General features: G+C 32.5%; 2 non-coding genes across 2 annotated transcripts; both read right to left on the bottom strand.

Annotated features, from left to right (window-relative positions):
• Positions 1–1,628: 1,628 nt before the first annotated feature.
• trnas-aga lies at positions 1,629–1,710 on the bottom strand. The gene has a single exon. It is a non-coding gene; the product is annotated as a tRNA-Ser (tRNA).
• A 2,083-nt stretch (positions 1,711–3,793) lies between these two features.
• Positions 3,794–3,875, bottom strand: trnas-aga. The gene has a single exon. It is a non-coding gene; the product is annotated as a tRNA-Ser (tRNA).
• Positions 3,876–19,610: the final 15,735 nt, after the last annotated feature.

Raw genomic sequence — 19,610 nt, forward strand, 5'->3', positions numbered from 1 at the left:
AAATTTAAACCTTCAGACCCTGGCAGTGCCTTATACCAATAGCCCTGCAACGAAAAGAAATAAATGAGGTTTGTGTTAAAGCGGCCTTACAGTCTTCCTCTCCAAATTCAGACCAACAAGTGATTTTGAGGCTTAATCTTTGAACAAGACTGTTTTTTAAATCATTAGTATCCATTTCAGTTTAGTTATGGTGGTCACTGCTTTGGGGGTTTGCAGCGTATGGCGTTTTTACGGCAGCTGATCATTTTCTAGACTGCACTCAAATGCTTTGCTGCAGTCTGTGCCGAAAGGACACTTAACTTTGCACTGGCGCGTTCAGTATTCGTGTTGCGAACAGAAACTGGTAAGCTGTCAACGGAATGTGTTCTTATGCCTCCCATTGATTGCAGCATCTACCACTTTTTTGTTATTTGAACCGTGAGCTACTGATAAGATTTGCAAATTGTATTTGCGAGTGGCAAGTGAAGGCTTAATACCTTGACTTTGCTAAAGGTTAAACTGCATAGCCGACAGGATTGAAGGCACCTGCGAGGGTAAACCACAAAGGATTTCAAGTCCATCGCCTTAACCACTCGGCCACGACTACTGACGGCAAAGCCCTGCTATCTATGGCGTCTTAATTCCTTGAATCGTCGAATCGCCCTTCTGTTTGTCAATATGTGCTCTGAAGATGTTTGGACTGGAGCAGGAGCGGTGATATTACGGTCTATTTTTTGATCATCTTTAAGGAGGCAGAGGATTTCGAGCAACTCGATTATCTGTGAGAGTAGAACAGTTAACAGCATGTCTTGGTTGCAAAGTCCACATGTGTTAGCTACACAGCTAGACCCCGAGAAAGAATTAGAAGTTAACTATATAAGCCAAGCAACTGAAAGGAAGCAAATGAAAGAACAAAACATGCTCGTTTTAATCGTGAAAGAGCGAGAGTAACTCCCAGTTTCTATTGTCATAAATAACAGGAAGCTGTCTCTGTTATCGTGGTAAAATGCTTAAGCTTGTCTCAGCTTGCTGCGTTGAGGCTGCTTATAATTTATTTTGTTATGTTTAAAAGTACAAACACTCTAAATGGATTGTCCACATTTACTTTAATGCCTGTAAAATTTGTCGTTGAAGTTCCAAAGGAATCCATCTTAATTGTGAGTTCTTTGTTTCCTAAAGCCTTATCTTTCCTTTTACATTCACGTAGTTTTTTTTCTTTTCTTCTTCTTCTACACAAGATCTCTGACGATTAGCCAGTGGTTGAGCGTTTTCTCATTCAACAGTCAATCAATACGACGCAGTCTTTCAGGCAGGATAAATGCTGTTTTTCAACCTGTTCTGCTACACGTCGGACACAAAAAAATAGAATTAACTGCTCAAAGCCTGGTCCAACTTTGTAAAACGACTGAATATTTTTTGTGTTTTTTCTAATCGCTGAAAAGTCCTTTCATTGCAATTAACAGCAGACACGTGCTTGCGGAATATTCCACAGTTAAGAGAGTTAAGGAATATACAGTATCCGTGTGCCATGATGGGTCCATAATTCTGAGGCAATTGAAGGGAATCATTGCCTACATAATGCTAACAATGCCTAATCTGACTGCTAAATTTTGACTTTGAAGACATTCTTAACAAAGGTAAAACACACACGTAGTCGGCAGGATTCGAACCTGCGCGGGGAGACCCCAATGGATTTCTAGTCCATCGCCTTAACCACTCGGCCACGACTACTGCAATCAGGTGCCAGCGATATAGCTTTAGGCGCTAAATTTATTTGTTTTTTTTTTTTTTTTTTTTTCTCTTTCTGACTTCTGAAAATTACTCGTAATTATTGAGTCTATGGAGGGAAACTACAGTGGCCCCCATCATGCTTTCAGTTGTTACTTATTTCTTGATTTAAGTTTTCTTTTTTGGCCGAATTCTAAGTTGAGACACAAAATGTCACCCGAGAACAAAGGGAGATAAGCAAGAAACACAGCTGATACGGATATTAAGGAAAACAAAGACGGGCGACGTGTACTGTTGCAAGTGCGGAGCCGATTGTTTGTCAGCTCTTCTTTACTTCTCCTCTTCTTTAGCCTTTGCTGCCTCCGAAGAAGGCTGACGCATGATTTACTGATCCCCGTTCTTATTAGATTCGTTTCACATCACATGTGAATTCTGTCATTTTACACCCACAATCCTTAGTAAATTTAAACCTTCAGACCCTGGCAGTGCCTTATACCAATAGCCCTGCAACGAAAAGAAATAAATGAGGTTTGTGTTAAAGCGGCCTTACAGTCTTCCTCTCCAAATTCAGACCAACAAGTGATTTTGAGGCTTAATCTTTGAACAAGACTGTTTTTTAAATCATTAGTATCCATTTCAGTTTAGTTATGGTGGTCACTGCTTTGGGGGTTTGCAGCGTATGGCGTTTTTACGGCAGCTGATCATTTTCTAGACTGCACTCAAATGCTTTGCTGCAGTCTGTGCCGAAGGACACTTAACTTTGCACAGGTGCGTTCAGTATTCGTGTTGCGAACAGAAACTGGTAAGCTGTCAACGGAATGTGTTCTTATGCCTCCCATTGATTGCAGCATCTACCACTTTTTTGTTATTTGAACCGTGAGCTACTGATAAGATTTGCAAATTGTATTTGCGAGTGGCAAGTGAAGGCTTAATACCTTGACTTTGCTAAAGGTTAAACTGCATAGCCGACAGGATTCAAGGCACCTGCGAGGGAAAACCACAAAGGATTTCAAGTCCATCGCCTTAACCACTCAGCCACGACTACTGACGGCAAAGCCCTGCTATCTATGGCGTCTTAATTCCTTGAATCGTCGAATCGCCCTTCTGTTTGTCAATATGTGCTCTGAAGATGTTTGGACTGGAGCAGGAGCGGTGATATTACGGTCTATTTTTTGATCATCTTTAAGGAGGCAGAGGATTTGAGCAACTCGATTATCTGTGAGAGTAGAACAGTTAACAGCATGTCTTGGTTGCAAAGTCCACATGTGTTAGCTACACAGCTAGACCCCGAGAAAGAATTAGAAGTTAACTATATAAGCCAAGCAACTGAAAGGAAGCAAATGAAAGAACAAAACATGCTCGTTTTAATCGTGAAAGAGCGAGAGTAACTCCCAGTTTCTATTGTCATAAATAACAGGAAGCTGTCTCTGTTATCGTGGTAAAATGCTTAAGCTTGTCTCAGCTTGCTGCGTTGAGGCTGCTTATAATTTATTTTGTTATGTTTAAAAGTACAAACACTCTAAATGGATTGTCCACATTTACTTTAATGCCTGTAAAATTTGTCGTTGAAGTTCCAAAGGAATCCATCTTAATTGTGAGTTCTTTGTTTCCTAAAGCCTTATCTTTCCTTTTACATTCACGTAGTTTTTTTTTTTCTTTTCTTCTTCTTCTACACAAGATCTCTGACGATTAGCCAGTGGTTGAGCGTTTTCTCATTCAACAGTCAATCAATACGACGCAGTCTTTCAGGCAGGATAAATGCTGTTTTCAACCTGTTCTGCTACACGTCGGACACAAAAATAGAATTAACTGCTCAAAGCCTGGTCCAACTTTGTAAAACGACTGAATATTTTTTGTGTTTTTTCTAATCGCTGAAAAGTCCTTTCATTGCAATTAACAGCAGACACGTGCTTGCGGAATATTCCACAGTTAAGAGAGTTAAGGAATATACAGTATCCGTGTGCCATGATGGGTCCATAATTCTGAGGCAATTGAAGGGAATCATTGCCTACATAATGCTAACAATGCCTAATCTGACTGCTAAATTTTGACTTTGAAGACATTCTTAACAAAGGTAAAACACACACGTAGTCGGCAGGATTCGAACCTGCGCGGGGAGACCCCAATGGATTTCTAGTCCATCGCCTTAACCACTCGGCCACGACTACTGCAATCAGGTGCCAGCGATATAGCTTTAGGCGCTAAATTTATTTGTTTTTTTTTTTTTTTTTTCATTTTCTCTTTCTGACTTCTGAAAATTACTCGTAATTATTGAGTCTATGGAGGGAAACTACAGTGGCCCCCATCATGCTTTCAGTTGTTACTTATTTCTTGATTTAAGTTTTCTTTTTTGGCCGAATTCTAAGTTGAGACACAAAATGTCACCCGAGAACAAAGGGAGATAAGCAAGAAACACAGCTGATACGGATATTAAGGAAAACAAAGACGGGCGGCGTGTACTGTTGCAAGTGCGGAGCCGATTGTTTGTCAGCTCTTCTTTACTTCTCCTCTTCTTTAGCCTTTGCTGCCTCCGAAGAAGGCTGACGCGCATGATTTACTGATCCCCGTTCTTATTAGATTCGTTTCACATCACATGTGAATTCTGTCATTTTACACCCACAATCCTTAGTAAATTTAAACCTTCAGACCCTGGCAGTGCCTTATACCAATAGCCCTGCAACGAAAAGAAATAAATGAGGTTTGTGTTAAAGCGGCCTTACAGTCTTCCTCTCCAAATTCAGACCAACAAGTGATTTTGAGGCTTAATCTTTGAACAAGACTGTTTTTTAAATCATTAGTATCCATTTCAGTTTAGTTATGGTGGTCACTGCTTTGGGGGTTTGCAGCGTATGGCGTTTTTACGGCAGCTGATCATTTTCTAGACTGCACTCAAATGCTTTGCTGCAGTCTGTGCCGAAAGGACACTTAACTTTGCACTGGCGCGTTCAGTATTCGTGTTGCGAACAGAAACTGGTAAGCTGTCAACGGAATGTGTTCTTATGCCTCCCATTGATTGCAGCATCTACCACTTTTTTGTTATTTGAACCGTGAGCTACTGATAAGATTTGCAAATTGTATTTGCGAGTGGCAAGTGAAGGCTTAATACCTTGACTTTGCTAAAGGTTAAACTGCATAGCCGACAGGATTGAAGGCACCTGCGAGGGTAAACCACAAAGGATTTCAAGTCCATCGCCTTAACCACTCGGCCACGACTACTGACGGCAAAGCCCTGCTATCTATGGCGTCTTAATTCCTTGAATCGTCGAATCGCCCTTCTGTTTGTCAATATGTGCTCTGAAGATGTTTGGACTGGAGCAGGAGCGGTGATATTACGGTCTATTTTTTGATCATCTTTAAGGAGGCAGAGGATTTGAGCAACTCGATTATCTGTGAGAGTAGAACAGTTAACAGCATGTCTTGGTTGCAAAGTCCACATGTGTTAGCTACACAGCTAGACCCCGAGAAAGAATTAGAAGTTAACTATATAAGCCAAGCAACTGAAAGGAAGCAAATGAAAGAACAAAACATGCTCGTTTTAATCGTGAAAGAGCGAGAGTAACTCCCAGTTTCTATTGTCATAAATAACAGGAAGCTGTCTCTGTTATCGTGGTAAAATGCTTAAGCTTGTCTCAGCTTGCTGCGTTGAGGCTGCTTATAATTTATTTTGTTATGTTTAAAAGTACAAACACTCTAAATGGATTGTCCACATTTACTTTAATGCCTGTAAAATTTGTCGTTGAAGTTCCAAAGGAATCCATCTTAACTGTGAGTTCTTTGTTTCCTAAAGCCTTATCTTTCCTTTTAAAGTGTTATTTTTTTTTTAAAAATTTTTTTTATTTTGGGTTTTTTTTTTTTTTGGGCTTGGGGTTTTAAGGGGGGCTTTTTTTGGGGGTTTTAAAGTTTTGGGCCGGGGAAAAAAAATTTTTAAAAGCCCATTTTTTGGGGGCAAAACCCTTTTTGGGGGAAGGAAATTGCCAATTTTTATTTCTTTCAAAAAAGGGGCCCTTGGAAATTTAAAAAGGGGGAAAGGGGTGGGGTTTTTTGATTTTTGGTTAAGGGGCCAAATTTCGCAAAATAAACCCAAAATTAAGGGCCCCTTTCCCCCAAAAATTTTGGGACCTTACACGAAACCCATTTAAACCCCCCTTTTTAAAGGGGCCCAAAATTTTAAAAGGTGATAAGGTTGGGGTTTTTGAGGGGAAAATTTTCCCCCCAATTTTTTTTAAAAATTAAGGGGTTTTTAAAACCAAATTTTTTGGAAAATAAAAAAAAGATTTTTTAATTAAAAGGCCCAAAAACGAAAAAAAAAGTTTTTAACGGAAAAGGAAAAAACCATTTCTTTAAATTTGAAAAATTTTTTTTTTGTTAAAAAAAAACTTTTTGTTTTTTAAATCTTAAAATTGATTTTGGGAAAATTAAAATTTGTATTTTTTTTTAAAAACCCCAAATTTTTCCAAAAATCCTGTTTTTTTTTTTTTCCCCTTTTTTTTAATTCCTGTTTTTCTTTTTTTCTTTTACAAAATTTTTCCCTTTTTCCCTTCTGTTCCAAAAAAGGGGGTTTTCCCCAAAAAAAAATTTTTCCCCCCCCCGGAAAAAAATTTTTTTTCCCCTGGCCCTTTTAAAAAAAATTAAAAAATTTTTTTTTTGGGGGAAAATTTTTTTTTAAAAAAAAGAGTTTTAAAATTTAAAAGAAAGGGGTTTGGAATCAGTAAATTTAATTAAAACCGGGAATTTTTTGGGCAATTAAAAAAATTGCCAATTGCCCAACCTAAAGGAAAAAATTTAGGGGTCCCCCACCGGGGTTGAATTTTTTAACCCCAAAATTTTTTGTTTTTTAAACTTTCCAAAAATTTTTTTATTTTTTGGGGTTCAAACCCTTTTTGGTTTTTTTTTTTTTTTTTTTTCTTTTTTAATTATTTTTTAAATTTGTTTTGGGGAAAAAAGTGCACAATTCGGAAAAGGGAAAAAAAAGGGGGGATGTTAAAAAAAGCAAAAGGGGTAAAAAAAATTCCTTTTTTACCCCCAAACTTTTTTGCCCGTTTCCCGGGGGGGGTTTTATTTAATTTTTTTTTAACCTTTTCCCCGGGAAAAAAAACCTGAAAACCCCCCCGAATTCCTTTAAAATTTTTTTAAAAAATTTTAAATTGAAATTTTAAAACCCTTTCCCCAAACGAAAAAAATTTTTTTTGTTTAAATTTTAACCCTTTTTTTGAAAAGGTTTTGGGTTTTTTGAGCTTTTTTCAGTTTTTTAGGGCCCTTTTCTTTTTGGGTTCGGGGTTTTTTTCCCGGGGCCCTCAAAGGTTTTCTACCCCAAGGAAAAAAATTGTTTTTAAAAGACAAATTAAAATTTTTGATTTGCCAATGAAAATTTTAAAATTTTTTTTAAGGGGCCATGGGGGGAAAAACCCCGGGGAAACAAAAATTTTTGGGACTAACCCCCGGGGGGGACCCAAAAAAAACCCCCGGGTTTAATCCAAGCAAACCCTTTTTTCTAGGCCTTTTTTTGGGCAACTTGGGAAACGGGTTTTTTAAAGGGGTTTTAAATTTTTTTTCCTTTTAAAAGTTTTAAAAACTGGGCCAAAAAAGAAACCGTCGGGGAAAGAAGTTAAAAGCCAGCAAAAAAAATTTTTAAAAAAAAAGAAAGTTTAAAAAAAAAAAAACCCCGGCCCCAAAGGGAAAAAAAAAAACCTTTTTTTTAAAAAAAGAATTTCCCCGTTTTTTAAAAATTTTTTTTTTTTTTGTAAAACCCTTTAATTTTTGTTTTTTATAAAAAATATTTAATTTTTAAAAAAACCCCTTAAAATTTTTTTGGGGTTTTTTAAATTAAAATTTTTTAATTTAAAATTTTTTTTTCCTTTTTTCCTTTAAAAATTCCTTTTTTTTTTTTTTTCCCCTTCACAAATTTTGGAGTTTTTTTCTAAAACTCAACTTTGGGCCGTTTAAAAATTTTTCAACCCGTTTCCGCCCCCCCAAAAAAAGGGAAATGTTTTTGTAAAAAATTTTTTTTTTTTTTAAAAGCCCAAAACCAAAAAGGGTTTTTTTTTTTAAAAAAAAAAAAAGGGGGGTTAAAGGGGTTTCCTACATTAAGGGAAAAATTTAAAAAAAAAAAATTTTAAAAAAGAAAATTTTGAGAAATTCTTTAAAAGGGAAACAAATTTAACCCCCTTCCCCGGGGGGGTTCCCCTCCCCCCAACCCCCGGAAAAAATTTTAAAAATTTTTTTTTTCTTTTTTTTTTTGTTTTTTTTTATTTTTTTTTTTTTATCCCCAAACTTTAAAAAAATTTTTTTTTTGGGTTTTTTTTTTTAAAAAAATTTTTTTTTTTAAATTTTTTTGAAAAAATTTTTCCCCCAATAGGAAAAATTAGAAAAAAAGGGGGGGCAAAAAGTTTGGGGGGGCCCCTTTTTTTCCCCTTTTTTGTTTTTTAGGGGCCTTTTTTCTTCCCCCCTTTTTGTTTTAAAACCAAATTTTTTCCCCAAATTTTTAAATTTTAAAAGGACCCCGCATCCAACCAAACCCAAAAAAAAATTTTTTTGGGTTTTTTCCCCCCCCCCCCCAAAAAAATTTTTTTTAAAATGGAAAATTTTTAAAAAAAAGATTTTATTTTTTAAAATTTGTTTTTTTGGGCCTTTGGGTTTTTGGGTTTTTTTGGGGCCCATTTTTTCACCGGGGGGGCCCCTTTTGCCCAACTTTTCGTTTAAAAAAAGACTGTAAACGGGCCCAACTTTTTTTGTTTTTGACTAATTTTTATTTTTTCTTGTTTTAAATTTTTGCCAATGAAACTTTAAATTTTTTTCAAAGGAAAAAGGGAAATTGGGACCTGCAGGTAAACCAAAAGGGTTTTTTAAAACCCCCCCGGGGGGGCCCCCTTTCAAGGGGTTAACCTTTAACGGAATCGGGTTTTTTTTTAATATTCAATTTTCAGAGGAGCTTTTTTTCATTTTGTATTTTTGGGGCAGGAGAAAACCTTTTTGAAAAATTAAAGAGCGGTTTAAAAAAACCCCTTTCTTTTAGAAAAAAATTGGAATATTTGCCAAAAAAAAAAAATAAAAAAAACACTGAACAAAGGAAAAACCCGTTTTATTTTAAAAAAAGGAACTTCCTTTTTTGGGAAAATTTTTTTAAAATTTTCCTTAGGTTTTAAATTTTTTTTTGTTTAAAAATCAAAAAACTAAATATTTTTTTTTAAGAAAAAATTTGAATTTCCCAAAAACCCTTTTTTTAAATTTTTTTTTTAAACCCCTTTTTTTCTTCCTTTTTTTTTTTTCTTTTAAAAATTCTTTGGTTTCTTTTCTTTCAAATCTAAAAACTTTGGCTTTTTTTCAACCTTTTACGCGGCCCAAAAAAAAGAAAGTTCCAACTTTTTAAAAAGGAAAATTTTTTTTTTTCTTTTCCCCCCCATTGAATTGGGTTTTTTTGGGGGGTTTTTTTTTAAAAAAGGGAAATTGGATCCGGGAGAAAGGGTTTAAATTTGGGAATTGGGGCATTTTTTCCCCTAATTAAAAAAAATTTTGCAAAATTTTTTTTAAAATTCCCAAAAAAACAAAGGGCCAATTTTGGGGGGAAAAATTTGGAATTCCCCACCCAAATTTCGCCATACGAACTTTGCCCGGTTTTTTGTTTTTTTTTTTTTTTTTTTTTCTTTTCTTTTCCCCGATTTTTGGGGGGTTTTTTTTAGGGCCAGTGCCCCCCATCTTTATTTTTTATTTTTATTTAGCTTTTTGGGGGAAAGGGGAACAAAAACACCCGAAAAAAAAAAAAAAAAACAAAACGGGGGAAAAAAGGGAAAAAAAAGGCGGGTGTTTTCAATTTCCCCTTTTTTCCCTCTCCCCCCTTTTTTTTCCTTTTTTTAAGGGTTTTCCCCTTAATTCTTCCCTTTTTTTAAAAAAAAAAATTTTTTTTTTAAAATTTCCCCCAATGCCCCAAAAAAAAAAAAAAATTTTTTTTGGGGCCTTAACTCCCCCCAAAAAAAAATGTTTTAGGCTTTTTTCAAATGAAAAAAAATTAAATTTTTTTAAAAAGGGGGTTTTTTTGGGTTTTTTTTTGGGTATTTTTTGGGTTTTTTAAAAAGCTTTCGCGTTTTTAAAAAAAACCAATGGGGCCCCCTTGTTTGGGAAAAAAACTGGGCTTCAAATGTTTTTAACCCCCTTTTTCCCATTTTTTTTTGAATTAGCCTTAAAATTTAAATTTTTTTGATGGAAAAAAGGGGGAATTTCTTTGTGGGGCAAAGGGGGGTTAAAAATTTAAAAAAAGGAATTTCCCCCCTTTTCCCAATTTAAAAAAAACCCCTTTTCCCTTTTGGGCCTTTTTTTGGGGGCAAGGGCCCTTTTTTTTAAAAGCCTTTTTTTGAAATTTAAAGGGGAATTTTTTACAAGGGGGGGAAAACGGGAAACTTTTTTTAAAACCCCCGGTGGAAAAATGGGAAAAATAGGAAAAAAAAAGAACTAAAAAAAAAAAAAGGGGTTTGAAAGAAACCAAAACCAAAGGGAAAAAAATAAAATTGTTTTTAAAGGAGGTTTTTGTTTTTTTTTCTTTTTAAAATTTGTTTGTTTTTTTAAATTTTTGTTTCCAAATTTAAAAATTTTTTTTTAAAAAAAAATTTTTGATTTTTTTTTATTAAATTTTTTTTTTCCCGTTTTCTTTTTTTTTCCTTTTTTTTTTTTTTCTTTTTTTTAACAAATTTTTTTCTTTTTCTTTCCCCCAATTTTGGTTTACCGGAAATTTTTTTCCCAAAAATTTTTAACCCCCAAAAAAAAAACTTAAAGGTTTTTTTCCCTGGTTTTTTTCAAAGGAATTTTTTAAAAAGTTTTTTTTAAAAGTTAAATAAAAACCGGGTTCCCCAAAAGGAATTAAAAAATTTTCCAACATGCCCAAAGCCAAAAGGCTTTTTAAAAAACCCCAAAAAATTAAAAATTGGGAAAGCCCTTAAATTTTTTTTAAAAAAATTTTCAAAACCCTCCCTTTGGAATACGGGCAAATTTTTTTGTTTTAAAATTTTTTTTTTTTAAACCCCCTTTTTATTTGGGGTTTTTTGGGGAAAAATTTTTTTTTTTTTTTTTCTTTTTTTTTTTTTTTAATTTTTTTGGCAAAAACCCAAAACCCCAAAAAAAAGGGGTTAAATTTGGGAAAAAAGGGGCCAAAAGTTGGGCAAAATTTTTTTAAAAATTTTTCCCCTTTTTTAGGGGCCCCCGGGTGAAAGGGGGTTTAGATTGTTTATTTTTTTTCCCTTGGTTTTTCTTTAAACCTTTTTAAAAAACCTTTTAACTTCCTTTTACCCCTTTGTGCAAAAAAAAAAGGGTTTAAACCTTGCCCCCAAAAACAAACCCCTGTTTTAGGGGTTTTTAAAAATTTTTTAAATTTAATTTTTCCCCCTTTAAGGGGTTTTGGGGTTTTGCAAAATTTTTTTAAAATCATTTCGTGTAAATTTTTTTGGGTTTTTGCAAAGGTTCCGCGTTTAGGGTTTTCAAAAAATGGAATTTGGGGAAAACTTTCCTCCCCTTTTCGCTTCCCCTTTTTTTTTTGGGAGAAAGATAAAAATTTGGGAATTGGGAAAAAATTTTTTCCGATTCTTTTTTTTTAAAAAGGGGTTTTAAAACCCCAAATTTAAACCCCAAACCCCAAAACCTTTACAGGGAAACTCCCAAATTTTGCCCTTATTACGATTTAAAAAACCCTTTTTTCAATTGCCTTTTGGCTGGAAGGGCGGGAAATTTTCATTTTTTTATTTAAGGGGGGAAAAATTTTTTCCCATTTTTGGAAAAATTAAAATGCGGAAAAACTTTTTTTCCCCAAAGGGGAAAAATTAAAAAATTTAAAAAACTGAAAAAAAAAAAACAAAAAATTTTTTTTTAACTGAAAGGGAAGTAACCCCCATTTTTTTTAAAAACCAGGAACTGGGGTTTTTTAAAATTTTAACGTTATTTGGGGAGGCCCAAAAATTTTTTGTTTTTTAAAAAGACCCTTATGTTAAATTTTTTAACCTGTAAAAAACGTTTAAGTTCCAAAAATTTTTTAAATTTTTTTTTTCCCAAACCCCAAAATTTTTCCCTTTTTTTTTTTTTATTTTTTTTTTTTTTTCCAAGATCCACCCTTTTTTTTTTCTTTAATTTTTAAAAGGGGGTTTTCCTTCTTTTCAATTCCTTTCCGTCCCCTATTAACGTAAACCGGCCCCTTTTAAAAAAAAAATTTTTTTTTTTTTTCCCGAAAAAACCCAATAAAGGAACCGTTTTGTTTCCAATTAAAAAAAGGGAAAATTTTTTTTTATGGGGAAATTTTTTAAAATTAAAAACATTTCATAATTAAAAATAAATCAATTTTTTAAAAAAATTTTTAAAAAAAAAAAAGGGGGGAAACCCCGGGGCCCCCCGGGTTTTTTTTTGCCTTAACCCCCAACCCCCCAAAGTTTTGGGGTAAATTTTTTGTTTTTTTTTTTTTTTTTTTTTTCCCTTTTATTTAAAAAAAAAATTTCTTTGGGGAAATGTTCATTTTTTTCTTTTTAAATTTTTTTTTTAATTTTTTTTGGGGGGAAAAACCCCCAAAAGGAAAATTACCCGGAAAAAATTTTTGGAAAAAAGTGGAAAAAGGAAAAAAGGGGGGGTTTTTGCCCCTTCCCTTTTTTTTCCCCCAAAAATTTTTTACTTGTCCCGTTTTGGGGGGGTTTTTCCCCCTTTTTTTTTCCCCCAAACCTTTTTAAAACCCCCACTGTTTTTTTGTAAAAAATTAAAAAAATTTTAAAAAAAGTTTTTTTAACCGGGTTTTCCAATCCCCAAAAAAAAATTTTTTTTTTTTAAAAACTTTTTGTTTTCCTTTGGGGGGTTTTGGGTTTTTTTTTTTTTTACCAAATTTTTTTTTTTGGGGGGCCTTTTGTTTGGGGGAGTTTTGGGGACCTGGAAAATTTTTAAAATGGCCCCGAATGCCAAATTTTTTTTGGGGCCTTAAGTTTTAAAAATTTTTTTTCCTGGATGAAAGTTTCTTTTTTTTTTAAGGGTAAAGGTTAAATTACTTTTTTTGGTTAAACCCGGGTCCAAAGGTTAAAAACCCCCTTTTAACCCCCCAGGGTTTAAAAAAAAACCCCCCCCCCATTTTTGCGCAAAGCCCCCCCTTTCCCAAGTTTTTTTTGGGGGAAAAAACTTTTTTTGTTTAAAAAGGGGGGAGATTTGGCCCGACCTTTAAAAAATTTTCACCCAAAAATAAATTTTTAAACAGGAACAGAAAGTTGGTTTTAAAAATTTTCAGTTTTTTAAAGAACCAAAAAAAAAATTCTTAAAAACCAAGAACGAAAAAAGAAATAAAAAAAAAATTGTTTTAATAAAGGGGGCTCCCCGTTTCTATTGTTAAAAAGGGTTTCTTTTATTTTTAAAAAATTGTTGTTATTTCCCCATGTTTAATTTTTTTTTATGTTTGTAAAAATTAAAAGGTTGTCCCCAAATTTTCCCTTTAAAATTTTTTGTTTTAAAGTTTTTTTTTTTTTCTTTGTTTTTTCCCTTTCTTTCCCTTTTTTATTCCAGTTTTTTTTTTTTCTTTTCTCAAAGGGGTTAAAGGGGGCTTTTCCATTAACGTTCAAAAGGGTCTTTCAGGGGGAAAAGGTTAACCCGCTCAACCGGAAAAAAAAAAAAAAACCTAAATGGTTTTTAACCTTTTTTTTTGGCATTCTGAAAAATTCCCTTTTTAATTAAAGAACCTTCCCGGGTTTGTTAAATTGGGGGTTAAGAAATTTGCCTATGGGGAAATTCCAAGGGGAATTGGGGTTTGAAAATCTAACAAGAAACCCCAAAAGGGTTGCTTTAAATAAAAAACCCCATTAAATTAACCCCGGGGGGGGGCCCCAATGGTTTTTTTAAAACCCCTTCCCCCCAAAAGGTTTTTTTTTTTTTTTTTGTTTATTTTTTTTTTTTTTTTTTCAAATTTTTTTGGGTTTGTTTTTTTTATTTTTGATTTAATTTTTTTCCCAATTTAGGGAAAAAAATTTCCCCAAAAAAGGGGTAAAAAAAACCAAAAGGGTTTGGAAAAAAAAAAGGGGGATTTTTAAAGGACCGGTTTTTTAAAAACCCCCCCCTTTTTTTTCCTTTTTGAAAAACCCCCTGTTTTTTTGTCCCTCTTTTTGCTTTCCCCGGGAACTGCTTTTTCCCCTTTTTTGTTTTAAACCTTAATTGGGGCCCCTTTTAAACCAAACCCGAAAAAAAAAAGATTTTTTTTTGGCCCTTTTCCCCCCAAAAAAAAAATGATTTTGGGTTAATTTTAACAAATTTTTTAAAATTAACCACATTTTTTTTGGGGCATTTTGGGGGCTGGGTTTCCCTTTCATTTCCCCAAAAAATTGCTCTTTTTTGGGGAAAAAACCTTAAAACGGGCGATTCTTTCGAAAGGCTAAAGCTGTCACGGAAAAATTTTTCCCCCGGGGGATATTGGGGAAAATGAAAGTTTGCAAATTTTTCATTTGGGAATTATTTTTTGGGGAGGGAGGGTAAAAAGTTTAAACCCCCCTTTTTAGGGGGAAGCCCCTCCTTTTTTTTAACCCGGGAAAACCCTTTTGGGGTCAATTTTTTGGGGCCCCCCCTTTTTTTAAAATTTTGGGAAAATTTAAACGGGTTTAATTCTTTTGAATTTAAGGTTTTTGGCCCAAAATTTTGGGGGGAACGGGAAAAGTTTTAACAAGGGAAAAACAAAAACCCAAAAAAAAAAAAAACCAAAAAAAGGGGAAGGGAAAAAAAACCCGTTTTTTGGAAAAAAGGGGGTTCTTTGATAAAAAACAAAAACCCCGGGTTTTTAAAATTTTTGGGTTTTTGTTTCCCCTTTTAAAATAAATTTTTTTTTTTGGGAAAATGTTGTTAATTCCCGAACCTTAAAATTTTTTTTTTTAAAAATCCACTTTTGGGGTTTTTTTTTTCCCCTTTTTTTTAAATTTCGGGTTTTTTTTTTTTTTACCCTTTTTACAAAACCTGTTTTTCCCCTTTTTAAAATTTTTTCCCCCCTTTACAAAAAATGTTTTAATGTTCTTTTAACTTTTAAAAAAAAATTTTTTTCTTTAAAACGAAAAACTTTTTTAAAAAGGGTTTTTTTAAAAAAAATTTTAAAGGGTTTAAAAGAACCTTTAAAAGGGTTTTTTTAAAAAAAAAAGAAAACTTTCTCCCAAAAAAGGGGCCCCTTAAATTTTTTAAAAAAAATAAAAAAGGGGTTTTTCCCAAAACCCCTAATTTTTAACAAATAAAACCCCCTTTTTGGGAAAATGGGGAAATTTTTTTTTTTTCATCTTTTTGGAAAAACTATTTAAACCCAACCCAATAATTTTTTTAAACTTTTTCCCCAAAATTTTCTTTTAATTATTTGGGAAAAAATGGGGTTTTTTTTTTTTTTTTTTTTTTTGATTTAAAAATTTTTTGGGCTTTGGGAAAAAAGTCCCCAAAAAAGTTTCACCCTTTTTTCTTTGGGAAAAGGGGGCCCAAAAACCCCCCGGGGGTTTCCCAAAACCCCTTTTTCCGTTTTTAAAAAACTGGGGGGCTCCTGAACTGGAAATTTTTTAAATTTTTTTTCCCCCCTTTTTTTTTTTTCCCCAAACCCCCAATGTTTTACCTTTCCCCCCAAAAAAAAAAATTTTTTTTAAAATTTTTTTTTCAACTGTTTTTCTTAATACAAACTGTAAAAAAAGTTTTTTAAAGGGAAAAAATTTTGGGGCTTTGGTTTTTGGCCCCGGGGTTTAAAAAGTTTTTTTTCCCAAAGAATTTCACTTTTGGGGGTTTTTCGTTAAATCGAAAGTAAATTTTTAAAATTTTTTTGCCCATTTGGGGAAACCACTTTTTTTTTCCGGGGTGAAAGGGAAAAGGGGAAAAAGAAGTTTTTTCCCTCCCAAAACTCCCCCGGGCGGGGGCCCCCCCCCCAAAAAATTTCTTGGGGAACCCGGGTGGGGGAAACTTTTACGCTTTTTGCCCTAAACCCCGGTTTCAAATTTCTTAAATTTTTAAAAAAACCCCGGGGTTTTCTTTTGGCCTTTAAAAAATTGAAAACTTTTTTAAAAAAAAAAAAATGGGAAAAAAAATTTTTCTGACCCAAAAAAGGGGAAAATTAAACCAAAAAAGGGAAAAAAAAATGGTTTTAATTTGGGGGGAAAAAAGTCCCCCGGGGTTTTATTTAAAAGGAATGGAAAAACAAAATTTTTTTTATTTATGGGGAAAATTTTGTTTTTTTAAAAAAAAACTTTTGTTTTTTTTAAAATTTTTTTTTTTCCTTTTTTTTTTTTTTTTTTTTAAAACCCTTTTATTTTTTTTTTCCTTTTTTAGCCCCCTTTGGCAAAGTTAAATCCCCTTTTTTACCCTTTTTTCCAAACCCCCCAAAAAAAAAATTTTTTTTCCCTTTTTTTTAACCGGGGGGGTTAACCAAAGGGTGGCCCTTTTTAACCAAAATTTGGGATTTTTCAAAAGTAAAACCTTTTAAATTTTTTTGGCCAACCAAAAAATTAAGTTAAAATTAAAATTAACCCCAATTTTTTATTTTTTTAAGCTTTTAAAGGAAAACCCATTAACCAAGTTAAATTTTTTGGGAAAGATTTTTTAAAATTTTTTCCCCTGGGGCCCAAACCCCTAGGGTATTTTTCTAAATTTTTTTTTTTTTTATTTTTTTTTGGGCCCTTTTTTTGGGGGGGAAAAAATTGGGTTTTTTTTTTAGGGAAAATATTTTTCTTTGGGGAAAAACAAGGGCCAAGCCAAAAATTTTTTAAAAAATTTTTTTTCGATTTTTTTTAAAAAAAAAAAAAGGAATTTGACAGGAAATTTTTTCCCCCTTTTTTTTCCCCCCGAAGGTTTTTTTTTATTCCCCTTTTTTTTGGGGGCAAAGGGGAAACAAAATTTTACAAAAAAAAAGCCAACTGGAATTTCCCCCCTTTTTAAAAATTTTTTTTTTTTGGGCCTTTAAAACGCCCAAAAATAAAATTTTTTTAAAAAAACCCTTTTAATTTTTCCAAATTTTTAAAAGGGGATTTTGGGTTTTGGGGGCTTTGGGTAAAAAGAAAATTATTTGTTTTGGGGGGGTTTTTTTTTTAAATTTTTTCCGTAAAAGCTTTTTAAATGTTTTAAATTTTTTAGGGGTTTTTTTTGGGTTTTTCGGGATAAGGTTTTTTTGTTTTTCCCTAAAATTTTTTTGGGGTTTTTCCTGGCTCGAAAAATTTAAAAATGGGAAACCGGGGTTTCAAAAAAATTTTTCCGGGGCCCCCCCCCGGACAGGTTTAAAATTTTTTTTTAACCCTCAAATTTTTTTTTCCCCTTTTTTTTAAAGGGGGGCCTAACCCCATTTTGACCCCTTTGGGCAAAAGGTTAATTAAAACTTTGGGGGGAAAAAGGGTTTTAAAAATTTGGGCAAAGGTTGTTCTTCGTGGGGGGTTAAATTCTTTTAAAAAAAAGGGGGGCGGGGAAAAACCTCTTTTAATTTTTAAAAAATTTTTCCCCTTTAGGGAAAAAAAACAAACCTTTTTTGGGAAAAGAATCCCAGTTTTTTGACCCCCTTTTTTTTTAGGGAAAAGAAAAACCCCTTTTCCCCTTTTTTAAATTTTCTTAAATTTTAAAAAAGGGAATTTTTTTCCTTAAAATTTTTTTTTTCCCGTTTTTTTTTTTCTTTTTTCAAAAGTTTTCCCTTTCCCGTGTTTTTTTCTTTCCCAAAACCCCTTAGAAAATTTTTTTTCTTCCAAAAAATTTTTTAAAAAAAAAGTTTTTTTTTGTTTCCCCAAAAAATTTTTTTTTTTTTTTTTTAAAAAATAATAATTTGGTTTTTCGGAAAACCCTTTTTTAAAAAAACCCCCCTGGGGCCAAAAAAAAATTTTTTTAAAAAGGGGAAATTTAAAATTTAAAATTTTTTTTTTTGTAAAAAGTTTTTTAAAAAAAACAGCTTTGGGGAAAAAAAAATTTTTGGGAAAACTTAAAATTTTTTCCCTTTCCCCAAAAAGGGAAAAGGGGGTTTCCCCCTTTAACCATTTATTTTTTTTTTTTCTTTTTCTCTTTAAAAATTTTTTTTAAATTTTTTCCCCTTTAAAAAAAACAGCCCAACTTAAAAATTTTGGTTTCCCTAATTTCTTTTTTCAAAATTTTTTTTGTTTTTTTTTTTCCCCGGGGGCCAAAAAACCCTGAAAAATAAAAGAAAAAAAATTTAAAAAATTTTCAGGGACAATTTTTTTCCCTTTTTTTTATTCTTTTTTCCCCTTTTTCCCAAAAAGGGGGGGAAACCCCGATTTTTTAAACCCAAAATTTTTTTTCTTTTAAAAACCCTTTTTTTCCTTTTTTTCCCTGGGGGGTTTTTCCTGCCCTCAAAATTTTTTAAAATTTTTCTTTTAAAAGGGAATTTTTTTTTTAAAAAACTTTTTTAAATTTTAACCTTTTAGTTTTAAAATTTTACCTTTGTTTTTAGGGGTAAAGTTTTGGGGGCCCTTTTTTCTTTGGCATTTTTGGGGGGCTTAATTTTTTTGGGGGGTTTTAATTTAATTTTGGAAATTTTTTTTTTTGGGGGGGTTTTTTTAAAGGATTTTTTTTCCCCCCCATTTTGGAACCCAAAATTTAAAAAATGCATGGGTTTTAAATTGGTTTGCAAAAACTTACCCGGGGTTGGGTTTAAAGAAACCCCAATTCCCGGGGCCCCGGGGGTTCCAAAGTTTAAAAATTTTAACCCCTTTAATCCTGCCCCCGGGAAAAGGCCCAAATTTTGGACCCTGGGGGCCCCGGTTTTTTGGGGTTTTTTTTTTGGGGCAAGGGGAAACCATTTAAAAATCTTAAAGGAAAAAAATTTGTTTTTTTCGAGAAACGAGCGGAAAAAAATTTTTCCAACAAAAAAAGGGAAAAAAAAATTTCTTTGTTTTTGGAAAAAAAAAATTCCCGTTTTAAAGTAAAAAAGGGGCCCCCCTTTTTAAAAAAAAAAAAGAACTTTGACCTTTTAAATTTTTTTTTAAAAAAAACCCCTTTTAAATTTTTTTTTAAATAAAATTTTTAAAAATTTAAAAAACTTTAAGGTAAAATTTTTTCCCAATTTTCCCTTTTTTAAAAATTTTTTTTTTTTTTTAAAATCCCAATTAAGGGGGTTTCTTTTTTTTTTTTTAAAATTTGGGGTTCCAGGGGAAAATTTTTTTTTTCAAAATTTTTTTTTCCCAAAAAAAAAATTTTTTTTCCCCCCGCCCGCCAACCCAAAAAAAATGTTTTTTTCCAAAAAAGTAAAACAATTTTTTTTTTTGGTTTTTTCCCCTTTTAAAAAGGGGCAAAAAATTCGAAAATGGAAATTTTAATTTAAAAATTTTTTTTTAAAAAAAAAGTTTTTTGAATTCCCCAAAAAATTTTGTAAAAAAGTTGGGGGGTTTAACCCGGGGGAAATTTTGGGGAAAAGGGGGCCCCAGGGAAATTACCCCTTTTTCCCCTTGAATTTTTTTTTTTTTAAAATTTTTTTTTTTTTTTTTCCTTTTTAAAAAATTTTTTTTTTAAACCCCCCCGGGGTAATTTCCCAATTTCTTTTTTGGAAAATTTTTTTTGGTTTTTTTTTTTTTCCCCTTTTTTTGAAAAAATTACTGAAAAGGGGAAAAAAAACCCTTAGGAAAAAGAGGGGTTTTTTTTTTTTTTTTGGTTTTTTCCCCAAAAAAAAAGGGCCCCCCCAAAAGGGGAAACCCAAAATCCTTTTAAATTTTTTAAATTTAAACCCTTTTTTTCCCCCCCTTATTTTTTTCCCGGAAAAAGGGGTTTTAACCCTTTTTTTAAATTAAAAAAATGTTTGGGTTTTTCCCCCAAATTTTTTTAAAACAACCCAAAATTTTCTTTTGGGAAAAATTTTTTTTTTTACCTTTTTTTTTTTGACCTTTTTTGGGACTTTTAAAAGGTTTTTTGGGAGTTCATTTTTTTGTTTGGCAAAGGGGTTTTTTTCCGGGGCCCCCCAAATTTGGCTCCCAAAA

This window comes from Polypterus senegalus, unplaced genomic scaffold (assembly GCF_016835505.1).
Source record: "Polypterus senegalus isolate Bchr_013 unplaced genomic scaffold, ASM1683550v1 scaffold_4760, whole genome shotgun sequence".
NCBI classification, from domain to species: Eukaryota; Metazoa; Chordata; class Cladistia; order Polypteriformes; family Polypteridae; genus Polypterus; species Polypterus senegalus.